This window comes from Poromitra crassiceps (genome assembly GCF_964638095.1).
Source record: "Poromitra crassiceps genome assembly, chromosome: 28".
In the NCBI taxonomy this organism is placed as follows: domain Eukaryota; kingdom Metazoa; phylum Chordata; class Actinopteri; order Beryciformes; family Melamphaidae; genus Poromitra; species Poromitra crassiceps.
The window spans coordinates 8,106,946-8,114,898 of NC_139651.1; the positions used below are offsets into that span (position 1 = coordinate 8,106,946).

The 7,953-nt window shown below is 48.8% G+C and overlaps 1 pseudogene across 1 annotated transcript; it reads left to right on the plus strand.

Annotated features, from left to right (window-relative positions):
* The first annotated feature begins 4,784 nt into the window (after positions 1 to 4,784).
* LOC310799776 (putative E3 ubiquitin-protein ligase HERC4 pseudogene) lies at positions 4,785 to 7,953 on the plus strand (annotated as a pseudogene). Its single transcript has one exon. The product of its transcript is annotated as a putative E3 ubiquitin-protein ligase HERC4 pseudogene (transcript).

The window sequence follows — 7,953 nt, forward strand, 5'->3', positions numbered from 1 at the left end:
GTGCCCATTTCCATCCCCCCAGCAGCAGCAGCAGCAGCCTCAGGCCCCGGTGAGCCAGGCGGAGGAGTGTCCTTTCCGGGCCCTGCGTTGCTCTGGACAAACCCAGGGGAACTACAACTCCTCTGAGATCTTTGGCCAAGCCATGAGCTGCTACACCAGCATGGCCACTAGCCACCTGCCCTCTCTGCAGCCGCAGAGCTGTGGGGCTGCGACTGGCATTCCAGCCAGCAACACTAATGGATACCAACAAGCACTCGGGGAGAGTCTCCTGCCGCCAGACGCTCAAGGTGGGGACTTGGAGGGCCTGGACGCCCCCGACCTTCTGCCTGACCTGCTGCCCCAGCTGGAGGCTGCTCTCAGCCAGCAGGATGAATCCAACTGCTCCTGGGCCAGCAGCAGCAGCGGCGGCCAGGAGATGGAACAGGGGGACAGGAAATCACCACCTGTGGAATACAAGGAAGAAAAGGTAACACACACCATGACACTAATTAAATACTTGGCTGTTGAAATATTGCGAAATGTTTTTGAATGTTTTTTGTTTCGCTTTCCAGCGAGGCGGTTCTTCTGAAATGATTTAGAAGGAATTTTGATGACTAATCTCTGTGACGCAGCACCCTTTACACACCAATTATCATTATGTTCTGTTCACCACACACACACACACACACACACACACACACACACACACACACACACACACACACACACACACACACACACACACACACACACACGAATAGTCTGTGCTGTCAGTCCTTCACCCTTTTTCCCTCCTCATCATCAGTGTGGCTATTTGGCAGAATTGAACGGGAGCGAAGGACGATTAGCCGTTGAAGCTAATTGGAGAAATTAGATATTAGCAGTGAATTTATTATGCGAGATTAGTGGAGACGACTGCTGTGTTGACACTGAGAGAGCAGTAGATCACGGTGCAGATGCCAGCCAGTCCACGAAAATGTAATGTTTAACTAACTAGCCCAGATAGAGAACCTGTGCCTGTCTGGTGGAAACCTGCAATCAGTGGTTGGAGAGTGGAGTGGGGGAAGGTATAGAGAGAGAAAGAGAGCGAGAGAGGCAGTGCTGCTGACTGAGAGAGAGCCTCCTCCTGAACGTGATAATGGCCTGTCTGCCCAGACCTGTGGCCCTCTCTATCTGCCCCGGTGGTGGTGGGTGGACAGCAGGTCGGGGCTGATTAGGCTAAAGAGTGGCAGTGTCTTCAGGACTAAGCTGTAAGCAGACTTAGGGCTATAACAAGATGTGGGTCAGGCCAAGCCAGAGGCACTTGCACACGGCCTGGCTGGAGTGGAGAGCGTGGCGTGGGGGGAGGTTGTTGCACGCTGCTGTGTGTGGTGGCTGCTGCCGCGCGCGGGTTCTCTCTGCGTCTGTGTGTGAATGTGTGTGTGTGTGTGTGTGTGTGTGTGTGTGTGTGTGTGTGTGTGGTTGTGTGCATAAGTGTATGTGCTGCACGTGTGTGGGGGAGCGGGGGGGGGGGGGGGGGGCTGGGGGGGGCGAGAGGGAGAGCTGTGCGAAGGAGAGTGGTTAGCAGCACTGGAGAGGGAGGAGGGGGGTAGGGGGAGAGAGAGAGAGAGAGAGCAGAAGCTCATGGAAAAAGAGGGAGAGCTTAGGAGAGGGAGGGAGAGAGAAAGAGAGAGAGAGAGAGAGGGAGAGCATGAGAGGGAGAAGAGCCAGGCAGCCGAGGGGGAGGTTGGGAGAATGCATTAGCTGGCTGTGACAGGCTTGAGGCGGTTCCTGGAGCTCGAGTTGGCGTAGTAACGTAGTAACGTAGCATCTACACAGTGACGCAGGAGCAGCAGCAGCAACAGCAGAGGATATGTCATTTTGAACACATTCATGTGACCAGTTTTAAAATGTGTGTTAGCTTTCAAGACGGCGTTATTATATTATACGTGTTTCTTTTCCACCTTCAAATAATTCTTCTGTTGGCTAGAGTTCCTGTTGTGTAAAATTAATATCCAAAATTGGCAAATTCTAATGTTTCAGAAAACTTTATTTACGTGCACAATGTTGTTCACAAATGTCCTCAATGGGGAGTGACAATTAAACAAATGGAATGGACACACCGCTATAGGCAAGAACTGTAACATGTTCAGTTGAAAGTGTGAAAGTGGTCTTAAACGATATAGCTTCTAACACGTATATATGCAGCCTGCCAAGAAAATTAAATAAGCCTACGAATGGCAAATACAAATAAATTAATAAAAATTATTTAGGCTAAGCCCAGCACAGTCAAGGACACTGTCTTGCGCCTATTGTGACTGAACAAAAAAAGATAGAAAACGGTTTTGACTGTATTGAAAATAATTTCTAAATACTCACAGTATAGAGTCATACCTTAATACCACCCAAGCCTAAGTGACATATCATTTTTAAGAGTGCTCTAGTTATTTGTGTCCTACTAACTGACAAAGCACAACACATCTCACCATCACTGATAGATGACGCGTTGTTTCTTTCTTATGTACATCATGTAGGCATGCCTACTACTAGGCACTTGCCCTAGTTTAAAAGAACCGGCAATAATTGCATCAAATCCGGTGTACAGAGAGCCAAAGTGGAACGTCACTTCCTGCTTCAGCACTGTACCAGAGATTTTCGTCCGCCATTTCTTTTCCCATAGACATTTCGTAAAATGCTTACAAAAAGAGTTTTACTGGCTCAAACCAAACGGTACAGATATATTTAGAAACAGGAGGAATTGCATAACATTTCACTGGGACCAAAACGTAAAACAAATGCAGGTTTAAAGAAAATATATTTTCTATGTTGTTGTTTTTCGTTTTGGTCCGAGTGAAATGTTCTATGGTCTCTCCCGATTATAGCGTTAGCTGAACCGTTTGGTTTGAACCAGTAAGACTCTTTTTATAAGCATTTTACGAAATGTCTATGGGAAAATAAATGGCGGATGAAAATCTCGGGTACAGTGCTGAAGCAGGAAGTGACGTTCCACTTTGCCTCTCTATTAGTTAATATTCATAGTTCTACTGGTGATGACTCACACAGGTTGCTACAGCAGCTATGGTACATCCTGTCTGTTCAGTTCTGCTTCAACTACCTCTTTAACTAGTCTCATAGTGCCAGTCGTAGATGACACCCCCACTGGAAGCTTGCTGACGTCGAAGGTGCGTCTGACCACGAGAGACTACCTCTCAACAGGCTGTGAGACTACCTCTCAACAGGCTGGGGGGGGCGACAACAGAGCTGGTGGCCCAAAAACCAAAAGCTCGTCCCACCACAGACGCCATTTGCCCATCTGCAAAGATCCTTGCTTGAAACGGGGGCCGTGAAGCCCAGCCGTACAGACGGGCCTCTCCCTGTCTGTGTCAACATCCAGCCTGTGTTGATGCTCGCTGGCTGACTATGCTATTCATGTGCGCTGGTGTGTGAAGAGCCTGCTGATAGGGTGTTTGCTGAACAGGCAAGGCATCGGGGGGATAGCTGCTGCTGCCGCCCGGCCTTCACTCCCCCGCACTGAGTGTGCTTAATTAGGATTCCCGGTGGTTGTAATGGTCAGATGCAGCTGTGCGGAGGAGCACTTGGGGGTCCACTATTGATTTGAGCTTCTGGCTTCGATTGTTGTGTTTCAGAGGTGAAATGAAGTGAAATAATGTCTCAGGCCCTGTTCACACCTGCTATTGACATGCGTCTCGGGTGATCCGATCGCAAGTGGACGACAGCTCGTCAGGTCACACACCTGTCGAGTGACCAACTTGTGATCAGATCTCACTTCCCTGCTCTATATGCAAATTAGAGACTCCAGTCCAGTCACGAACGCCCCGGGGGCCCAGTGCCAAACCATCTTTACGTTTATAAAGGCGAGTCTTATGGATGGCAATGAGAGGAGCGCCACCGGGAATCAGTCTGAAAGCCTTGTTGAGAATCTGGTAGTTGAAGTGGTCAGGAGCGAGACTGACAACGACAGCGTTGGGATCTGATGTGTCTATTCCAGTGAAGTCGTCCAGTCCGGTGTCCTCCACCAGCAGCAGGGGGCGGTGTTGTTTCTGCTGCAGCAAATTCCTCACTGCACACAGAGAGGTGAAGATCTCTCGCTCCTGGAGGTCAAAGTTGAGATGCTTACACCAGTAAGTTCCTCTTGCACTCCTTGGTTGTGTTTAACACAAAGCCGTTTTGCGATATTTTGAGGTTTTATCGAATTTTCTGGTGTTTCCAGGATTTTAATGTGCAATTTTAAATTTTGCATAAAAACAGGTGGATGGAAACCCAACTAATATCAGTGTCTATGACATCATCAATGCCTATGACATCATCAGTGATATCATAAGATGATTTTGCTCATAGAAATCTTCACTATAACCTCATCAGTGATGTCATAAGATGATTTTGCTCTTATGACATCACTATGCCATCATCAGTGGGACAAAAATTTAAACGGAAAAAAACTGAAGAGATTGCCCACTTGCTTCTATCCATCTCTCGATAGATAGATGGAAGACATCACTGATGACATCACAATTCCTCGAGTGACATCACTGATGACATCAGCGAGTGCTTGAGTGATGTCACAATATCTATGACATCATCAGTGATGTCATAACTCTTTCCCTGCAGAGACTATAAGTAAGATCGGAGCCCCATGGACTGAAAGCAAATCTCTGGAAACGTGCAGGAGCATGTGCTGCTAAATGTCGAGCGAGCCAAACAATATCAGTCCTCGACTCCTCGTGTGTGGCAAGATTTGCTATTTTAGCCTGCTAATGCTAACTAATGTATAGCCTTTGGTGCAATAGCTTCCACAACAGATCCTGTTGGCGAGGACAGCCAAGAGGGAGATCTGCAATGCTGTGTTGGGGTAATGCTTCATTCGGACAACTAGGTTTGGGTGGAATTGATGAGGAGATAGTGCTTGAGCCGCGGAGATGTGATTTTTTTCACGGGAAGCAAGTGAGTGATGTAGGGTGTGGTCAAAGGCACACAACGTTCCTGCTTGAAGATAGGACAGTGTACACCTGTGGTTGCAATGACCTAGGGCAGTTGGGACATGAGAAGTCCCGAAAGAAACCAGAACAGGTAGAGGCTCTGGATGCACAGATTATAGTGGCGGTGTCATGTGGAGAAGCCCACACATTAGCACTGAATGACAAAGGTCAAGTTTTCTCATGGGGTCTGGGCTCTGATGGGCAGTTGGGCCTTAATAATTTTGAAGAATGTGTCCGTGTGCCTAGAAACATCAAGAGTTTGTCATATGTACAAATTGCTCAGGTAGCCTGTGGATATTGGCACTCCCATGCTCTTTCCAGAGGAGGTCAAGTCTTCTCTTGGGGTCAGAATCGAAATGGACAACTGGGGCTTGGAAGAGATGGACAAGGCATTTCCACACCACAGATCATTCAGTCTTTGCAGGGCATTCCTTTTACCCAGATATCAGCAGGTGGCGCTCACAGCTTTGCCCTCACACTCTCAGGAGCGGTGTTTGGTTGGGGGCGCAACAAGTTTGGACAGCTGGGTCTCAATGACAACAATGATCGACACTTCCCAGCTCTGCTGAAGTCCCTAAGGTCACAGAGAGTTATTTACATCTGCTGTGGAGAAGATCACACAGCAGCATTGACCAAGGAAGGAGGTGTCTTTACGTTTGGAGCTGGAGGATACGGCCAACTTGGACATAACTCGACAAACCACGAGATCAACCCTAGGAAAGTGTTCGAGCTCATGGGAAATGTAGTCACACAGATCGCATGTGGAAGGCAGCACACACTGGCGTTCATCCCCTCCTCTGGAAAGATTGACTCATTTGGGCTTGGAGGTAACGGGCAGCTTGGTACACGCTCCACTTGCAATAGGAAAAGCCCCGCTCCTGTCAAAGGCCCCTGGGTAACCTCCAATGGTTGGACAGAAACATACACAGAGCCAAGCTGTTGTGTCAGTAGGATCTACGCTGGAGGAGACCAGAGCTTTGCTCACTATTACATTCCCAATGTCCCCCGGATCATGAATGACGTGAGGATACGGGGCCCCCATCGAAAAATTTGCACCTTATCTGTCGATCTCATAGATCGATGGCTGAGCCACTCGCAAGGAAGACTCCCACCAGAAATCTCCTATGAAATTGACCTGGTGTTCTCCTCTGCAAGCTGTCTCAATGGGTCTTTTCTGGCTTCGAGCCATCCGGATCACTACAACACCAGCAGTAAATGTTCAGGCGTGGATATGAACACGGCTCGCCTCCTGTTTCACAGAATGGTTCAGCAAGATTGCCCTGAATTAGCCCAGCAGATTGCTGTCAGTCTGGAGAAGAACCTCATTCCCAGACTCAACAACTCTCCTCCAGACATCGAAGCCCTGCGACTCTACCTCACTCTTCCAGAATGTCCACTCTTCAGTGACCCAAACACATACGTGACCCTCGCCATCCCTTTTGCGAAAGCACTCATCAGCCTCAAAGAGGCACCACTGAAGGTGCTAGGGAACTGGTGGTCAACATTTGAGCCCCCGATCTTCCAGCGGCTGGTGGAGTTGTACAAGGAGGTGGTGGTGTATCTGCTCCGGATGCATACGGCGGGCATTCCTTCAAGGGAGCAATTTTTCTCCTGCTTTCTGGACATGTCGCTCCGCCTCTTGGAGATCCTGCATAGGGTGAGTGAGCGAGCAGGACACATCATACACTATGATAAATTCTACATTCACGAGTTGGACGACCTGATAGACATCGGAAACGACTACATCCGATGGATCGAGCAGCGGATGTACCCTTTCGGTCACGATTGTGCCACTCTGTGCCGGTATCCCTTTGTATTTGATGCCCAAGCAAAGACCACACTCCTTCAGACTGACGCTGTCATACAAATGCAGACAGCAGTGGCCCAGGCACAGAGGCAAAACTCCAGCTTCGTGTTGGTGCCACGGGTGGAGACGGTAAACCCCTGTCTCATCCTCATCGTCCGGAGGGACAACATTGTCGGAGACACCATGGATGTCCTCAGGCAAACCAAGAATGTGGACTACAAGAAACCACTCAAGGTGGTCTTTGTCGGAGAGGAGGCAGTCGATGCAGGGGGTGTGACAAAGGAATTCTTCCTTTTGATCATGCGGGAACTGCTCGATCCCAAATATGGGATGTTTCGTTACTATGAGGAATCCAGGCTCATCTGGTTTTCAAATAAGACCTTTGAGGGCATTGACTTGTTCAACCTCATCGGCGTTATCTGCGGTCTGGCCATCTACAATCTCACCATAGTAGAGCTCCACTTCCCAATGGCCCTTTACAAGAAGCTTCTGAAGAGGAACCCAACTCTAGATGACCTGAAGGAGCTAAAGCCAGATGTGGGAAGGAGTATGCAGCAGTTGCTGGACTACACGGAAGACGACCTTGAGGACATATTCTGCTTGAACTTCACAGTCACAGAGGAAAACTTTGGTGCCACAGAGGTCTTGGACCTTATACCTAATGGTGAGGATATCGGTGTTAATAAATCCAACCGCCAGGAGTTTGTCAACGCATATGTGGACTACACTTTCAACAGATCAGTAGCCCCACTTTTTGACGCCTTCTTTGCGGGGTTTCACAAAGTGTGTGGTGGAAAGGTCCTGGAGCTGTTCCAGCCAAATGAACTGCAAGCCATGGTCATTGGCAACACCAACTATGACTGGAAGGAGCTTGAAAAGAGCACCGAATACAAAGGGGAATACTGGCCAAATCATCCCACCATCAGGATCTTTTGGGAGGTGTTCCACAGCCTTCCTTTAGAGAAGAAGAAACAGTTTCTCTTGTTTCTCACTGGAAGTGACCGCATACCCATCTTGGGGATGAAAAGCATGAAACTGGTGATCCAACCCACCGGTGGAGGGGAGCACTACTTACCTGTGGCACACACCTGCTTCAACCTGCTGGACCTGCCTAAGTACACACGTCTAGAGATCCTCCGTGACAAGCTTCTGCAGGCTATTGATCACGATCAAGGCTTCAACCTTGCCTGA